This window comes from Pseudophryne corroboree, chromosome 2 (assembly GCF_028390025.1).
Source record: "Pseudophryne corroboree isolate aPseCor3 chromosome 2, aPseCor3.hap2, whole genome shotgun sequence".
Lineage (NCBI taxonomy): Eukaryota > Metazoa > Chordata > Amphibia > Anura > Myobatrachidae > Pseudophryne > Pseudophryne corroboree.
The window spans coordinates 703,038,817-703,058,525 of record NC_086445.1 but is presented as its reverse complement, the minus strand read 5'-3'; the positions used below and the strand labels follow the sequence as shown (position 1 = coordinate 703,058,525).

At 43.2% G+C, this 19,709-nt stretch overlaps 1 protein-coding gene across 7 annotated transcripts in view; it reads right to left on the bottom strand.

The window, feature by feature from the left end:
- The window catches only part of LOC135045518 (complement receptor type 1-like), a 537,897-nt gene that overhangs the window by 347,258 nt on the left and 170,930 nt on the right, over positions 1-19,709 (bottom strand). The gene's annotated exons all lie outside the window — the stretch shown is intronic.

Sequence of the window (19,709 nt, the reverse complement as noted above, 5' to 3'; positions counted from 1 at the left end):
TGCTGGTCGCCGGGAGCCCGACCGCCGGCATACCCTACTACACCCATTTGTACTGCTGTACAGTTATTTAGTTACTAACTGCCCTTTTACATTTTGGGCATAAACACGAATGGAAGCATCGGATTTTAGTATAAAACACTCAGTAAATAAACCCATAGGGCTGATTAATGGTTAGAAGTTAATAAACCAACCAGCATGTGTGTGGGTTGTTTGAAGAAACTGAAGCACCAGGGAAAACCCATGCTAACATGGGGAGAATATATTGACGCCACATAGTGCTTGGGCAGAAAAAGAACTCACGCCCAGGGGAATGGGGAGAGTAGGAAGAGTTTACTTGGGCCCAAGATTATTTGAGGTCCCCAGCAGGGACCTGGGCTAGCTGGATGACAAATCACCCGTTTGCAGGCCCGTATTGTATTTTCCTTTTTTATCCAGAAGGGATGTGGCTACACCTCCTGATTTAGCCACACCCTCTGTATCACCCAGGCCCATCATTTGTCTTCAAGCCCTGCTCAAGAACTACAGTAAGCGCTGTAAGGTAGCAGTGCTAACTACTATGGCAACTATATTGCCCCTGAGCATTGTGACAAATGTGAGTGTATTAATCTACTCACAATGTTAAAGAAGTGGTGAGAATATGTCTGCTATGTATGGGAAAGTCAGACAAGACAATGTAAATGGCTCACTAGGCTAAGAGACACAGACAAACATAGTGAACAAACTAACTAGCACTGAAATATAGCAGTAAGACCAACCACTTTAAAATATAGATTGTAATTGGATAAGAAGCCACACCCGAACAGTAGATCAGGCTGCCCATCAGAAACACAACTGTACCAACCAGAGGTTAAAGTGAGCCGAAATGGGGTGGAACTGCGTTCCGTCCGTTCAATTTGGAGACGAAACCAGTTCAGCCTCCTCCGGCTCACCTAACCCAGGAGAGAAATGTCGGGTGCCCGCTGAGATTGTGTTACAAGCGGGCGCTGGAGGCCGGAGCTCAATCCTGAGCATTGGCTTCCGGCTCAGGCAGTGTGCGGCTGGGCGGCGCTATGGGAGAGACTATTTCACAAAAATATACCAAAGAAAGGTAGACAAGAACTCTCCTAAAATGGGGCACTCAAAAGTGTTATAATGCATGTGCACAGCATAGGATCAAAAATAGGGGGAAGGGGGGGGGGGGGAGAAAAACGATATATTAAGACTTAACTTTTATTAAAGATCAAAGATTGAAATTGTTTGGAGATTATACTCTCTTCATCTAAAAAGGCGAAATATAGACACAATACATATAATACAACATGTAACAGTTTAAAAGGTACAGGTAATTTATGAACTCCAACGGGCCTTAGCCCTGTCAGTAAGGGAGAGTCAATTTATGAATGATATTCAAAAGCAATATTAAGTCAAGACCTTATGGCATGTTTCGTGGTTCTGCTGCCTCGTATGTGCTACAGCATTATATACGTGGTGAGAGACCCTTACTTGTGCCAGTCTCTAGAGTCATAGACAGTGCCAGAGCATCCGCGGAGAGTGTCTCATTCACTTCTGCTTTTGGTTGATGACACTACGGTCAGCGTAGCCAATGAGAGAGCTACTGACACTCTACCTGCTCTGGTGTTGAAAAAGTAGGATGAACTGAAAAAAAGATGACAATATACTCTCAAATTTGAGAGATACAAAAAGTATAGAAGGCAAGACTGTGCAGCAAACTTCGTGGTTCTGCTACCACGCATGTGCTAGTGCATTGTATGCGTGCGCACGGCGGGCTGCCCCCCGGTACAGGTCGTATGACATAGTAATACGTTCAACTGTGAAGCCCCCAGCCAAAGGCATCTGATGGCCAGATGCCATAACGAACCACATGCTTTCACATGCACGGTCTATGCATGATACAAGAATATCGTTTATCATGATAATTGTTGCCAGGGGTGATAGGCCATTATAGGCTGCATATGTGCATGTTTCACAGTTTGTATATGCTTAATTTCACTATGTCCCCGTATATTTTATGAATGATTCTATTTGTTTAATACAGCAGTGAAAATCCTGAAGTACTGTGATAGGAGGTAGATTGGATATAATGGTCAATACCCTCTCTGACTAGATCGTTATTTTTTTCATGCAAAAAGGTTTGATTGTGTACAAAAAGTAAAAAACCTGGGTCTTTTTAATAACGATGTGTCTAGAGGGATTTACTCTGTACATTTCTTTTTGTGTCCAAGGATATGGTATAAAACACTAGCTTTTTTGAGCACTGTTGCCAGGGGCAACAGACCACCTGCCTTATATACATATAACCACCGTGCTTCATAGTCAGGGTATATACAAAAAAACTCATTGCTGTCTCTTGGATGAATGACTATATTTGTTTGTATAGCAACAAGAATTCAGAAGTATAAAATAGGAGGCTAACGGAATACTAAAGCCAGCATGTTACACTCTAATCATCATTTAATTGTGTAAAAGGTTATAACTATGATGAATCATTTATTTGTATTGATAGAAAACAAAACCTTAGCATGACTTATGATGGGTGTTGAGAGAAAATTATCCTTTCTGTGATAAACAATGTATGCTGATCTCTATTGTGGGTAATGTGTTTCAAGCAAGTGAAATATTGCAACAAAGTACACTTTCTTTAGAAACCAACCATTATATGGCATTAGAGGGCACAAGTTAAAGGGACAGATTCTTCTCACATTGTGTATTGAGATGAGGTTGGGGTGCTATGAATGACGCAGCACACACATGAAAAGTAAGCCAATGTGATATCCCTCTTTCTTGTACTGAATTCAATAGTGCCCTCTGTCTCTTTCAACACCAGAACAGCATAGTGTCAGTAACCCCCAAACTGGCTGCACTGATCTCAGTATCAGCAGCCAATATTGGAGGCGAATGAGACACATTGCATATTGATCTGGCTCAGTCTACATTTCCATAGACTAGCATGAGTAATGGTCTCTCAACACGCATACAATGCACTAGCACATGCGTGGCAGCAGAACCACGAAGTCTGCTGTACAGTCTTGCCTTCTATACTTTTTGTATCTCTCAAATTTGAGAGTATATTGTCATCTTATTTTCAGTTCATCCTACTTTTTCAACACCAGAGCAGGTAGAGTGTCAGTAGCTCTCTCATTGGCTGCGCTGACCGTAGTGTCATCAACCAAAAGCAGAAGTGAATGAGACACTCTCCGCGGATGCTCTGGCACTGTCTATGACTCTAGAGACTGGCACAAGTAAGGGTCTCTCACCACGTATATAATGCTGTAGCACATACGAGGCAGCAGAACCACGAAACATGCCATAAGGTCTTGACTTAATATCGCTGTTGAATATCATTCATAAATTGACTCTCCCTTACTGACAGGGCTAAGGCCCGTTGGAGTTCATAAAATAAGATTTTACTTACCGATAAATCTATTTCTCGGAGTCCATAGTGGATGCTGGGGTTCCTGAAAGGACCATGGGGAATAGCGGCTCCGCAGGAGACAGGGCACAAAAAGTAAAGCTTTTCCAGATCAGGTGGTGTGCACTGGCTCCTCCCCCTATGACCCTCCTCCAGACTCCAGTTAGGTACTGTGCCCGGACGAGCGTACACAATAAGGGAGGATTTTGAATCCCGGGTAAGACTCATACCAGCCACACCAATCACACCGTACAACTTGTGATCTAAACCCAGTTAACAGTATGATAACAGCGGAGCCTCTGAAAGATGGCTTCCTTCAACAATAACCCGAATTAGTTAACAATAACTATGTACAATTATTGCAGATAATCAGCACTTGGGATGGGCGCCCAGCATCCACTACGGACTCCGAGAAATAGATTTATCGGTAAGTAAAATCTTATTTTCTCTATCGTCCTAGTGGATGCTGGGGTTCCTGAAAGGACCATGGGGATTATACCAAAGCTCCCAAACGGGCGGGAGAGTGCGGATGACTCTGCAGCACCGAATGAGAGAACTCCAGGTCCTCCTTAGCCAGAGTATCAAATTTGTAAAATTTTACAAACGTGTTCTCCCCTGACCACGTAGCTGCTCGGCAGAGTTGTAATGCCGAGACCCCTCGGGCAGCCGCCCAAGATGAGCCCACCTTCCTTGTGGAGTGGGCCTTTACAGATTTAGGCTGTGGCAGGCCTGCCACAGAATGTGCAAGTTGGATTGTGCTACAGATCCAACGAGCAATCGTCTGCTTAGACGCAGGAGCACCCATCTTGTTGGGTGCATACAATATAAACAACGAGTCAGATTTTCTGACTCCAGCTGTCCTTGCAATATATATTTTTAATGCTCTGACAACGTCCAGTAACTTGGAGTCCTCCAAGTCACTTGTAGCCGCAGGCACTACAATAGGCTGGTTCAGATGAAATGCTGACACCACCTTAGGGAGAAAATGCGGACGAGTCCGCAGTTCTGCCCTGTCCGAATGGAAAATCAGATATGGGCTTTTGTAAGATAAAGCTGCCAGTTCTGACACTCTCCTGGCCGAAGCCAGGGCTAGAAGCATGGTCACTTTCCATGTGAGATATTTCAAATCCACCTTTTTTAGTGGTTCAAACCAATGAGATTTTAGGAAGTCCAAAACCACATTGAGATCCCACGGTGCCACTGGAGGCACCACAGGAGGCTGTATATGCAGCACTCCCTTAACAAAGGTCTGGACTTCAGGGACTGAAGCCAATTCTTTTTGAAAGAAAATCGACAGGGCCGAAATTTGAACCTTAATAGATCCCAATTTGAGACCCATAGACAATCCTGATTGCAGGAAATGTAGGAATCGACCCAGTTGAAATTCCTCCGTCGGAGCACTCCGATCTTCGCACCACGCAACATATTTTCGCCAAATTCGGTGATAATGTTGCACGGTTACTTCCTTCCTTGCTTCAATCAAAGTAGGAATGACTTCTTCCGGCATGCCTTTTTTCTTTAGGATCCGGCGTTCAACCGCCATGCCGTCAAACGCAGCCGCGGTAAGTCTTGAAACAGACAGGGACCCTGCTGAAGCAAGTCCCTCCTTAGAGGTAGAGGCCACGGATCTTCCGTGATCATCTCTTGAAGTTCCGGGTACCAAGTCCTTCTTGGCCAATCCGGAACCACTAGTATCGTTCTCACGCCTCTTTGCCGTATAATTCTCAATACTTTTGGTATGAGAGGCAGAGGAGGAAACACATACACCGACTGGTACACCCAAGGCGTTACCAGCGCGTCCACAGCTATTGCCTGCGGATCTCTTGACCTGGCGCAATACCCGTCCAGTTTTTTGTTGAGGCGAGACGCCATCATGTCCACCATTGGTCTTTCCCAACGGGTTACCAGCATGTGGAAGACTTCTGGATGAAGTCCCCACTCTCCCGGGTGAAGATCGTGTCTGCTGAGGAAGTCTGCTTCCCAGTTGTCCACTCCCGGGATGAACACTGCTGACAGTGCTATCACATGATTCTCTGCCCAGCGAAGAATCCTTGCAGCTTCTGCCATTGCACTCCTGCTTCTTGTGCCGCCCTGTCTGTTCACATGGGCGACTGCCGTGATGTTGTCCGACTGGATCAACACCGGTTTTCCTTGAAGCAGAGGTTCTGCCTGGCTTAGAGCATTGTATATTGCTCTTAGTTCCAGAATGTTTATGTGAAGAGACGTTTCCAGGCTCGTCCATACTCCCTGGAAGTTTCTTCCTTGTGTGACTGCTCCCCAGCCTCTCAGGCTGGCGTCCGTGGTCACCAGGATCCAATCCTGTATGCCGAATCTGCGGCCCTCCAATAGATGAGGACTCTGCAACCACCACAGAAGAGACACCCTTGTCCTTGGAGACAGGGTTATCCGTAGGTGCATCTGAAGATGCGACCCTGACCATTTGTCCAACAGATCCCTTTGGAAAATTCTTGCGTGGAATCTGCCAAATGGAATTGCTTCGTAAGAAGCCACCATTTTTCCCAGGACTCTTGTGCATTGATGTACAGACACCTTTCCTGGTTTTAGGAGGTTCCTGACAAGCTCGGATAACTCCTTGGCTTTTTCCTCCGGGAGAAAAACCTTTTTCTGAACCGTGTCCAGAATCATCCCTAGGAACAGCAGACGAGTTGTCGGCATTAACTGGGATTTTGGAATATTCAGAATCCACCCGTGCTGTTTTAGCACTTCTTGAGACAGTGCTAATCCCATCTCTAGCTGTTCTCTGGACCTTGCCCTTATTAGGAGATCGTCCAAGTATGGGATAATTAATACGCCTTTTCTTCGAAGAAGAATCATCATCTCGGCCATTACCTTTGTAAAGACCCGAGGTGCCGTGGACAATCCGAACGGCAGCGTCTGAAACTGATAGTGACAGTTTTGTACAACGAACCTGAGGTACCCCTGGTGTGAGGGGTAAATTGGAACGTGGAGATACGCATCCTTGATGTCCAAGGATACCATAAAGTCCCCCTCTTCCAGGTTCGCTATCACTGCTCTGAGTGACTCCATCTTGAACTTGAACTTCTTTATGTACAGGTTCAAGGACTTCAGATTTAGAATAGGCCTTACCGAGCCATCCGGCTTCGGTACCACAAAAAGAGTGGAATAATACCCCTTCCCTTGTTGCAGAAGAGGTACCTTGACTATCACCTGCTGAGAGTACAGCTTGTGAATGGCTTCCAAAACCGTCTCCCTTTCGGAGGGGGACGTTGGTAAAGCAGACTTCAGGAAACGGCGAGGTGGATCTGTCTCTAATTCCAACCTGTACCCCTGAGATATTATCTGCAGGATCCAGGGATCTACTTGCGAGTGAGCCCACTGCGCGCTGTAATTTTTGAGACGACCCCCCACCGTCCCCGAGTCCGCTTGAGAAGCCCCAGCGTCATGCTGAGGCTTTTGTAGAAGCCGGGGAGGGCTTCTGATCCTGGGAAGGAGCTGCCTGTTGCTGTCTCTTCCCTCGACCTCTGCCTCGTGGCAGATATGAATAGCCCTTTGCTCTCTTATTTTTAAAGGAACGAAAGGGCTGCGGTTGAAAGGTCGGTGCCTTTTTCTGTTGGGGAGTGACTTGAGGTAGAAAGGTGGATTTCCCGGCTGTAGCCGTGGCCACCAAATCTGATAGACCGACTCCAAATAACTCCTCCCCTTTATACTGCAAAACTTCCATATGCCGTTTTGAATCCGCATCGCCTGTCCACTGTCGCGTCCATAAAGCTCTTCTGGCCGAAATGGACATAGCACTTACCCGTGATGCCAGTGTGCAGATATCCCTCTGTGCATCACGCATATAAAGAAATGCATCCTTTATTTGTTCTAACGACAGTAAAATATTGTCCCTGTCCAGGGTATCAATATTTTCAATCAGGGACTCTGACCAAACTACCCCAGCACTGCACATCCAGGCAGTCGCTATAGCTGGTCGTAGTATAACACCTGCATGTGTGTATATACTTTTTTGGATATTTTCCATCCTCCTATCTGATGGATCTTTAAGTGCGGCCGTCTCAGGAGAGGGTAACGCCACTTGTTTAGATAAGCGTGTTAGCGCCTTGTCCACCCTAGGAGGTGTTTCCCAGCGCTCCCTAACCTCTGGCGGGAAAGGGTATAATGCCAGTAATTTCTTTGAAATTATCAGCTTTTTATCAGGGGCAACCCACGCTTCATTACACACGTCATTTAGTTCTTCTGATTCAGGAAAAACTATAGGTAGTTTTTTCACACCCCACATAATACCCTGTTTAGTGGTACCTGTAGTATCAGCTAAATGTAACGCCTCCTTCATTGCCAAAATCATATAACGTGTGGCCCTACTGGAAAATACGGTTGATTCGTCACCGTCACCACTGGAGTCATCGCCTGTGTCTGGGTCTGTGTCGACCGACTGAGGCAAAGGGCGTTTCACAGCCCCTGACGGTGTTTGAGTCGCCTGGACAGGCACTAATTGATTGTCCGGCCGTCTCATGTCGTCAAACGACTGCTTTAGCGTGTTGACACTATCCCGTAGTTCCATAAATAAAGGCATCCATTCTGGTGTCGACTCCCTAGGGGGTGACATCCTCATATTTGGCAATTGCTCCGCCTCCACGCCAATATCGTCTTCATACATGTCGACACACACGTACCGACACACAGCAGACACACAGGGAATGCTCCTAACGAAGACAGGACCCACTAGCCCTTTGGGGAGACAGAGGGAGAGTTTGCCAGCACACACCAAAAGCGCTATATATATATATATATATATATCAGGGATAGCCTTATAATAAGTGCTCCCTTATAGCTGCTTTGTTATATCAAAATATCGCCATAAATTTGCCCCCCCTCTCTGTTTTACCCTGTTTCTGTAGTGCAGTGCAGGGGAGAGACTTGGGAGCCGTCCTGACCAGCGGAGCTGTGAGAGGAAATGGCGCCGTGTGCTGAGGAGATAGGCCCCGCCCCTTTTCTGGCGGGCTCGTCTCCCGCTATTTAGAGAAATCAGGCAGGGGTTAAATATCTCCATATAGCCTCTGGGGGCTATATGTGAGGTATTTTTAGCCTTTATATAGGTTACATTTGCCTCCCAGGGCGCCCCCCTCCCAGCGCCCTGCACCCTCAGTGACTGCCGTGTGAAGTGTGCTGAGAGGAAAATGGCGCACAGCTGCAGTGCTGTGCGCTACCTTTAGAAGACTGCAGGAGTCTTCAGCCGCCGATTCTGGACCTCTTCTGACTTCAGCATCTGCAAGGGGGCCGGCGGCGCGGCTCCGGTGACCATCCAGGCTGTACCTGTGATCGTCCCTCTGGAGCTTGATGTCCAGTAGCCAAGAAGCCAATCCATCCTGCACGCAGGTGAGTTGACTCCTTCTCCCCTCAGTCCCTCGCTGCAGTGATCCTGTTGCCAGCAGGAATCACTGTAAAATAAAAAACCTAGCTAAACTTTTTCTAAGCAGCTCTTTAGGAGAGCCACCTAGATTGCACCCTTCTCGGCCGGGCACAAAAATCTAACTGGAGTCTGGAGGAGGGTCATAGGGGGAGGAGCCAGTGCACACCACCTGATCTGGAAAAGCTTTACTTTTTGTGCCCTGTCTCCTGCGGAGCCGCTATTCCCCATGGTCCTTTCAGGAACCCCAGCATCCACTAGGACGATAGAGAAATTACCTGTACCTTTTAAACTGTTACATGTTGTATTATATGTATTGTGTCTATATTTCGCCTTTTTAGATGAAGAGAGTATAATCTCCAAACAATTTCAATCTTTGATCATTAATAAAAGTTAAGTCTTAATATATCGTTCCCCCCCCCCCCCCCCCCTATTTTTGATCCTATGCTGTTGCACATGCATTATAACACTTTTGAGTGCCCCATTTTAGGAGAGTTCTTGTCTACCTTTCTTTGGTATATTTTTGTAAAATAGTTTAACCTAACTCTCAGGGAGCACCCCCCCCGTGTCTCTAATTAACATAAAAGCACAAAAGTGCATGATATATGAAATTGGGGTATAAGTGTCATTTATTCAATGATTGTCCTTCGATCTTTAGTCATTTTTGTTTGGGTTTGTTTTTAAGTCTGTGCGGACAACACTTTTTCTTGCTATGGGAGAGACGTCATGACGTCTCTCCCATAGTTTCGAGGAGCGGGCGGCCAGACGGAGGGCAGCGCAGTCCGGAAGCAAGAGTGGGGCTGGTGACTATAGTGGGTTTTTTTTGTGTATGTGTATGTTTAAGCGGCGCTACTATGGGGCACATCTGCTAGGGGTATAACTACAGGGGCACATCTGGGGGCATAACTAATGGGGGCACATCTACTGGGGGCATAACTAATGGAGGCACATCTGCTGGGGGCATAACTAATGTGGGCACATCTACTGGGGCATGACTACAGGGGGCACATCTACTGGGGCATAACTACATGGGCACATCTACTGGGGGGTATAACTAATGGGGGCACATCTACTGGGGCATAACTACAGTGGGCACATCTACTGGGGCATAACTACAGGGGTCACATCTATTGGGGAATAACTACAGGGGCACATCTACTGGGGGCATAACTACTGGGGGCATTATTACTGGGGTAATACTATATAGGAGAATTACCACGGGAGGCACTACTAATGAGGGCATTGCAGAGGGGGCACTTAATAAGGGGCATCATTCCTGGAGACATAAGGGGCGCTACTACTGGGGACACTGTGTAAGGGGCACTACCACTACAGTGGACATTGCATAAGGGGAACTACTACTGAGGGCATTGTATAAAGGGCACTACTGCTGTGGGCATTATGTGTATTTGGGGTGCTACTACTATGGGCTTTGTATATAAGGGGCACTAATGTGTGTCATAACAAGAATAAGGGGCACTACTATGTGGTGTTATGTGAATAAGATTGTGCTACTGTGTGGCATAATTTGAATTGGGGATACTATTGGGTGACCACGCCTCTTTTATTTTGAGACCTCACCCCTTTTGTTTTGAGCCCACGCCCCTTTTTTGTAGCGTGTGCACTCCCTTTATTTCACAGGCATGGTGGGGGTGGGTGAGTTCCACCACCTCTCTAGGACCACTTTAAGCACTGGTACCATCCATATAATTACCATCATGTCAGTTGTCAAGCAGAAACCTCAAGCAGAAACTGCAAGAGGTTCTGCTAGGAGGGAGGGAGAGAAGAATGGAAAAGCATGGCCAGTCCTATTTGGAGAAGGAACTTGGAAAAGGAACTTCTGATTTACCACTACTGAATGAGGATACCCCAGTCCAGATTGGGATATGTTGCCGGCTGATATAGACCTGCAAAATTTTACCTGGGATTAACAAAACAACGCTGCACTTGGAAATGTCATGTCTAGTGTCACTGAAGTTAATGGCGTGACAAAAACTTCCTACCCACTGGAGGGCACTCTATATTTTGTCCTTAAAGCCAATCTGCTGCACAGAGCAAGGGAAGAAGATTGAACAGTTACGGGTGTGTCTTTCACTAAAAAAGCCATCGCATCTTCAGTAGTTTCAGTAGTTTCAACACTAGTGTTGTGAGACGCTCCACCTTTGAGGAAGTCATTTCAGAAAAGAAGAAAACACTAGAACATATTCTGCTCCGCTTGTTTTGGCCAGGAATCCTGGCTGAGGTAAAGAGATTCTGCCAACGATGTCCTGTGTGCCAGTAGACCAGCCTAAGACCTCATTTGAGGGCACCACAAGTGCTAATGCCTATTGCTGAGGTACCATTTGACCGCATTGCAATGGATCTCGTGGATCTACTGGAGAAGTAAAAACGGAGTAACCAATATGTCGTAGTAATCTTGGATTACGCCACCCACTATCCAGAAGCAATACCCTTATGAAATATCAAAATGGCTACTATAGCCAAATAATTAATGCTCCTCTTTTGTTGTCTCAGAATCCCTAAAGAAATCCTTACAGATCAAAGGACCCCATTCATGTCACAAGTAATGGCAGGGCTGCAGCAAAGTTCCCACCATAGACTATACTGGGGACCGTGATCCTCCATTATAGCCCATGCGCTCTGCCTGATTGACAGGCCGGGAGCGCACAACCAATCAGGAGAGCGCTATGACTTGGTGCTCCGTGATTGGCTGGTGGGTCCTGGCATTCAAGGAAAGGGGATCTATATGTAAATAAGGATCCCCTTTAGTTGCATTGTTAGTGATTTTTCGGTTAGTTATTTTCTTAAAAAATAAAATAAAATATCTCCCAGCGCTTATAATTTTCAAGTGTATCAATATATTTCCTACTATATTAGTCGAGGTATTCAATTTTATAAATAAGTACAATAACAATCCTCTTTCATAAAAATAGTGTTTTCTTTATTAAAAATATAGTGTTAACAACACCTAAAAATAGGAGAATTTTGTCTAATAATATTACTCAATAAAACGTGATCCTAATACCGGTATACGTTTAACACAGAACAAAACAACATAAAACATATACTTTAAACAGTAGGCTATTTCCAGCTGTTTAACCTCATTAAAAGTCCACGATTATAATTTCCAATCACATTCCCATTCCTAACTAGAAGGAATGAATCCTGGATTTCCAGAAATAAGGTGGTATGTTAAGAATTGGATCACAATGGTTCTGTTCACTGTAATGGTTGGTCCTTTGATTGCATCAGCATATTATACATCAGAGTTCCTAGCCAGGAATAAACCATATGTAGACTCACTTAAAAGCCACAGGTCCAGAACCAGTCAATATTCATGACCAAGGGTGCTGGTTTACTCAAATGCCACAGGTCCAAAGCAGTTCAGTATTTATAGCCAGGAATAAAGTGTATGCAGATTTTGCTCAAATGTTGCAGGTCCAGAGCAAATCAACATTCATGACCAAGAGTAAAGTATATGCAAAACTTACTCAGATGCCACAGGTTCAGAAAAAGGTTCGGGTGTCTGCCGGCAGACTGTTGCAGGTGCTTTCAGCGATCAACTAGTTTCGCCTGTCTAAGCAGGCTTCCTCAGGATGGCCGAGTGCACCTTCTACCCCGTGTTTTAACCTCTCCCAGGCATACGTTGCCATGGCGACCGGGGTCTCTCCGCCCCTCGCCACCTCTCGCTGCACACAGCTCAGCATTATGTTGTCATAGTTACCGCGATCTCTCGTCGCGTCACGTCACTTCCGCTTCCTGTCTCTTCCGTTTGTTGTCATGGTAACCCGGCTTGGTGTATAGTAGCTTCCCTGCGTCGCGTAGCTTCCCCGCATCGCGTCACTCTTGAGGCAGTGGCTCCCGTCCATATGACACTCCATTCAGCATCAAGTTGCCATGGTGACGGGAACCTTCTTGTCGCATCACCTCCTCGTTCTCTCAGATGGTGTATTTTTTTCTGCTCCCAGCATTTTCCAATTGCTCCTTTAAAATGTGAATAAGGAGTGTCTTTTATTGGCCATTTTTCTTCTGTTGTTTATTTGTATTTTTCAATCACATTGTGATGTTTGCTTATTACTGTATCTACATGGTCTCATATTGGAAGAAAAAACGTTCTGTTATAGATACACACATCGTCCCTTCTTTCTCTGCAATCTCTACTTCCCGACCATTCTTTTATAGTGTATTTTTATTTTTATTATTATTTTTATTTTTACTCTTACTCAGGAATGTTATGTCATATATGAAAACATTTAATCCACAAACAATAGACATACACACAACAATAGACATACACATAACAGTGCCTAGAGGTGGAGTTAGGTATACACAACTCCCACCTCATTCCCCTTACTTTTATTCTTATGCTATTTAAATCCTATTCTTTTAGAAAGGGATAAAGTTCCCAATCTATATTTAATCCTTTCGGTATCAGCGTCCCTAATTCGAAAATCATCCTTGCTTCTTCCTTAAGGAGTGCACTGTTCCAGTCTCCCCCTCTCCATGGTTTTTGTATTAATTTGATACCAATAAACTCCAGGGCCGCAGGGTTGCCATCATGGACTTTAAGGAAATGTTCTGGAACACTGTGATTGTCCTTTTTAGTCCTGATGTTATTTAAATGTTCGTTTATTCTGATTTGAAGGCACCGGTAGGTCTTCCCCACATATTGAAGCCCACAGGGGCAGGTCATCAAGTAAATCACCCCCTTCGAGTTGCAGGTGATTTTCTCCTTTATTTTATATTCTTTTCCTGTACTATTGGATTTGTATTTCACTGTTGGTTTTGTTGATATATTCTTCGTTTTCCTGCAAACCACACAATTATTGCACCTATAAAATCCCGGCTCCATATCTTTTAGCCAGGTCGTTTCGTCCCTCCTATCGTTCTTACAATAGCTCCTCACTAGGCTATTCTTCAGGGTAGGTGCCCTCCTATAGATTATTTTAGGTCTCTCTGGTAGAAGTTCTTTAAGCTCTTCATCTGCAGTAAGGATGTGCCAATGTTTGTATAGGCTTTCTTCTAAAAGTCTTCGTTGACCTGAATATCCCGTTATGAACATCACATCCTCTTTCTTCCTCTCACCCTTACTTTTGTACCGAAGGAGGTCAGTTCTATTCATCTTGTCCACTTCATCCTTATTCTGCTCCAAATCATTTTTCCTAAAGTTCTTTTCTCCAAATGTATTCATCAAATCCAATGCTTGTGTCTCATAATCTTCTCTCTTAGTGCAATTTCTCCGTATTCGTCTTATCTGGCCTTTGGGGATATTGGCCAACCACTTTGGATGATGGTTACTCTTGAAGTCTAGGTAACTGTTACAGTCCACTTCCTTGCTGAATGTTCGTGTTTCAATCTGATTATTCTCAATGAAGATGGTCAGGTCTAGGAAGTTTATACTTGTTTCGCTGATTTCCTTGTAAATTCCAGATTGTATTCATTTTTATTTATCTCTATGATGAATCGTTCCAGATCTTTCTTTGGCCCATTCCAAATGATGAACACATCATCTATAAATCTTGCCCATACAATCAAATTGTGAAGGTATTCATTGTTTGTCCATATATACTCATTTTCCCATTGGGCAAGGAAAAGGTTGGCATAGGAAGGCGCAAAATTCGTACCCATAGCTGTTCCCTGGGTTTGCCTGTAGTATTTACCCCCATACCAGAAAAAATTGTGCTCTAGGGTGAATCTTATCCCTTCCAATATGAAATCAATTTGATCCCCCTTCATTTTTGATTCCTTTATGAGAATCTTCTGCACATTTTCTATTCCTTGGTTGTGTCGAATTGAATTATAGAGCGATTTCACATCACATGTAGCCAATAGGTACCCTTCTTTCCATTCTATCCTACTTAATGTATCCAGAATCTGTATCGTGTCTTTAATATAACTCTGTTGTGTACTCACTAATTTCTTCAAAAAGACATCAATATAGCATGATAGATGGGATGTTAATGACTGAATTCCAGCCACTATTGGCCTTCCTGGAGGGGTGTTCAGGTTTTTATGGATTTTTGGTAATTGGTAGAACAGGGCCACTTTTGGATGTTCCGGATATATGTACTTAAACTCCTCTTTCGTAAGTATACCTTTTCCCAATGCAGTCTTCAGGATCTTCTCAAGGTCTTTCTTATATTCTTCCATGGGATTCTTTTGTAATTGTTGGTATGTATCGGTATCTTGCAATAATCTCAGACATTCCTTATCATAATTTCCTTTATCCATAATTGTGATACCCCCCCCCCCTTATCTGCTTGTTTGATCACAATCTCATCATTCTGTTTAAGGCTCTTCAAGGCTTTTTTCTCCATCACACTTAGATTCCACTTCCTTTTTTCCTCCATCTTTTTAGGGATTCTTTTAATGTCTTCTTCTACTAATTTTTGAAAGGTGCTTAGTAAGTGACCTTTTAATTGTGCAGGATAGAAGGTGGATTTATTTTGAAGACCTGAGTGTTCGTATGATTCTGGCTCCATTCCTTTCTCCATGTTTATTTTTTGTTTATTTCTTTTGAAGAACTTTTTCAATGTAATGGTCCTAATAAATTTTTGGAGATCTATCATTGTATCAAATTTATTAAGAGTATTTGTCGGAGCAAATTTCAGTCCTTTCTCCAGGATTTTCACTTCAGAGGCGGTCAATTTATACTTGCTTATGTTGAATATCCCCTTCGTGCAACTTTTTTGTTGTTGTATTTCTTTTGTTTTTTCTTTTGCCCTGCTTTTTGCTCCTCCTCGCTTTCCCCGTTTGTTGATGATGAGCTTCTTTTTCGTCTTCTTATTCTTTTTGTTATTGAATCTGGGGATTTTTTCGGGATGGCTCCAAGATTCTGTGAGGAATTGTTCCTCTGCGCCAATTCTAAAAAAGCATCCAAATATGCTTCTGTGTCTTCTAACGCTACTTCCTCTTCTTCTTCTTCTTGTCGTTCCTGATTTTCCAATCTCAAGCCTTTTCTTCCCCTATCTTCCAAACGTTCCATTAAGGTTCGGGCTGAAAGGTCTAGGATCTTCTGATGGTCTTCTCTTCCATTATTGAAGCTTCTAATCAGGGTTTCCGTAGTGGGATAGTCTCCCTTTTTTGACTTCCTTCCTTGATCGTTTCTTTTCATCTCTTCCGAATCCACCTCTTGTTGTCTTTTGCTTTTCATCGGTTGTTGATTCTCTCTTTCCCTTATATCAATATTTCTCTGTGTCTTTCTCCAATTTTGGGATGTATCCCTGGGGTGCCTGTACTCTCCCAGCTGTCTTCCATCTTTCCTTCTCCATGAATCTCCATTATTCATTCCTCTACTGTTTTCAGTATCATAGAACCTCCTTGTTGATTGCCCTGTAGAGTTCTGTGGTCGAGATCGATGGTAATTAATCTCACCTCTGGATGGTTCTTCGTTACGTCTATGGTCATCTAGGTACGGTCTTCTTCTTTCCTCCCTTCCCATCTGAGGTCTTCTATCTATTTTCCAATTTCTAATATCACCTTTATAGTCCTCATGGTCTCTAGCGAACTTCTTCCTCTTTTGTTCTATTATTTCCTGTTCAGTTTTCTGTAGTTTAATATTCGTAAGATTTTCCAAATTCTTAAAATCCGCTAATTTTTCTATTGATTTAAATTTCCTTCTTATATCCTTAATTTCTCCCTCTATCTTATTAATATTTTCTTCTCTATCTGCAATTATTAATTTCATCAGATTCACTGAACAGGTATCGAGGGTATCATTCCACCTTCTTATAAAATCTTCATTCTTTGATAAAAAAGATGGGGCTTTTATTATTCTAAGACCTCTCGGGATCATTTGTTTTTCGATATATTTAGCTAGAGTGGTGCACTCCCACCATTGTTTAATCTCCTGTATTTCTAGTTTTTCTAATCTAGTGTATAGACTACAGAACGTGTCTTCTGTTGCCTCTATATTTACCACTTGGTGTATACCTGCGGTAGGTATGAGTTCATTAAGAACCCTAATTCGCTCTTCTCTACTCAGTGCCATCTTCCTGCAAACTAGCTGCTGTCCTCGTGTGTGGATATAGATATAACAAAGAGACTGGGGGGATTTGAGGACTGCGCTTATTCGCCTCACTTGATTGATTTACAGCTGCTATGGAGAAAAAGGCTTTCCACTAGCCTCTTAAAATCTGAATAAATAAAATAAAATATCTCCCAGCGCTTATAATTTTCAAGTGTATCAATATATTTCCTACTATATTAGTCGAGTTATTCAATTTTATAAATAAGTACAATAACAATCCTCTTTCATAAAAATAGTGTTTTCTTTATTAAGAGTATAGTGTTAACAACACCTAAAAATAGGAGAATTTTGTCTAATAATATTACTCAATAAAACGTGATCCTAATACCGGTATACGTTTAACACAGAACAAAACAACATAAAACATATACTTTAAACAGTAGGCTATTTCCAGCTGTTTAACCTCATTAAAAGTCCACGATTATAATTTCCAATCACATTCCCATTCCTAACTAGAAGGAATGAATCCTGGATTTCCAGAAATAAGGTGGTATGTTAAGAATTGGATCACAATGGTTCTGTTCACTGTAATGGTTGGTCCTTTGATTGCATCAGCATATTATACATCAGAGTTCCTAGCCAGGAATAAACCATATGTAGACTCACTTAAAAGCCACAGGTCCAGAACCAGTCAATATTCATGACCAAGGGTGCAGGTTTACTCAAATGCCACAGGTCCAAAGCAGTTCAGTATTTATAGCCAGGAATAAAGTGTATGCAGATTTTGCTCAAATGTTGCAGGTCCAGAGCAAATCAACATTCATGACCAAGAGTAAAGTATATGCAAAACTTACTCAGATGCCACAGGTTCAGAAAAAGGTTCGGGTGTCTGCCGGCAGACTGTTGCAGGTGCTTTCAGCGATCAACTAGTTTCGCCTGTCTAAGTAGGCTTCCTCAGGATGGCCGAGTGCACCTTCTACCCCGTGTTTTAACCTCTCCCAGGCATACGTTGCCATGGCGACCGGGGTCTCTCCGCCCCTCGCCACCTCTCGCTGCACACAGCTCAGCATTATGTTGTCATAGTTACCGCGATCTCTCGTCGCGTCACGTCACTTCCGCTTCCTGTCTCTTCCGTTTGTTGTCATGGTAACCCGGCTTGGTGTATAGTAGCTTCCCTGCGTCGCGTAGCTTCCCCGCATCGCGTCACTCTTGAGGCAGTGGCTCCCGTCCATATGACACTCCATTCAGCATCAAGTTGCCATGGTGACGGGAACCTTCTTGTCGCATCACCTCCTCGTTCTCTCAGATGGTGTAGTTTTTTCTGCTCCCAGCATTTTTCAATTGCTCCTTTAAAATGTGAATAAGGAGTGTCTTTTATTGGCCATTTTTCTTCTGTTGTTTATTTGTATTTTTCAATCACATTGTGATGTTTGCTTATTACTGTATCTACATGGTCTCATATTGGAAGAAAAAACGTTCTGTTATAGATACACACATCGTCCCTTCTTTCTCTGCAATCTCTACTTCCCGACCATTCTTTTATAGTGTATTTTTATTTTTATTATTATTTTTATTTTTACTCTTACTCAGGAATGTCATGTCATATATGAAAACATTTAATCCACAAACAATAGACATACACACAACAATAGACATACACATAACAGTGCCTAGAGGTGGAGTTAGGTATACACAACTCCCACCTCATTCCCCTTACTTTTATTCTTATGCTATTTAAATCCTATTATTTTAGAAAGGGATAAAGTTCCCAATCTATATTTAATCCTTTCGGTATCAGAGTCCCTAATTCGAAAATCATCCTTGCTTCTTCCTTAAGGAGTGCACTGTTCCAGTCTCCCCCTCTCCATGGTTTTTGTATTAATTTGATACCAATAAACTCCAGGGCCGCAGGGTTGCCATCATGGACTTTAAGGAAATGTTCTGGAACACTGTGATTGTCCTTTTTAGTCCTGATGTTATTTAAATGTTCGTTTATTCTGATTTGAAGGCACCGGTAGGTCTTCCCCACATATTGAAGCCCACAGGGGCAGGTCATCAAGTAAATCACCCCCTTCGAGTTGCAGGTGATTTTCTCCTTTATTTTATATTCTTTTCCTGTACTATTGGATTTGTATTTCACTGTTGGTTTTGTTGATATATTCTTCGTTTTCCTGCAAACCACACAATTATTGCACCTATAAAATCCCGGCTCCATATCTTTTAGCCAGGTCGTTTCGTCCCTCCTATCGTTCTTACAATAGCTCCTCACTAGGCTATTCTTCAGGGTAGGTGCCCTCCTATAGATTATTTTAGGTCTCTCTGGTAGAAGTTCTTTAAGCTCTTCATCTGCAGTAAGGATGTGCCAATGTTTGTATAGGCTTTCTTCTAAAAGTCTTCGTTGACCTGAATATCCCGTTATGAACATCACATCCTCTTTCTTCCTCTCACCCTTACTTTTGTACCGAAGGAGGTCAGTTCTATTCATCTTGTCCACTTCATCCTTATTCTGCTCCAAATCATTTTTCCTAAAGTTCTTTTCTCCAAATGTATTCATCAAATCCAATGCTTGTGTCTCATAATCTTCTCTCTTAGTGCAATTTCTCCGTATTCGTCTTATCTGGCCTTTGGGGATATTGGCCAACCACTTTGGATGATGGTTACTCTTGAAGTCTAGGTAACTGTTACAGTCCACTTCCTTGCTGAATGTTCGTGTTTCAATCTGATTATTCTCAATGAAGATGGTCAGGTCTAGGAAGTTTATACTTGTTTCGCTGATTTCCCTTGTAAATTCCAGATTGTATTCATTTTTATTTATCTCTATGATGAATCGTTCCAGATCTTTCTTTGGCCCATTCCAAATGATGAACACATCATCTATAAACCTTGCCCATACAATCAAATTGTGAAGGTATTCATTGTTTGTCCATATATACTCATTT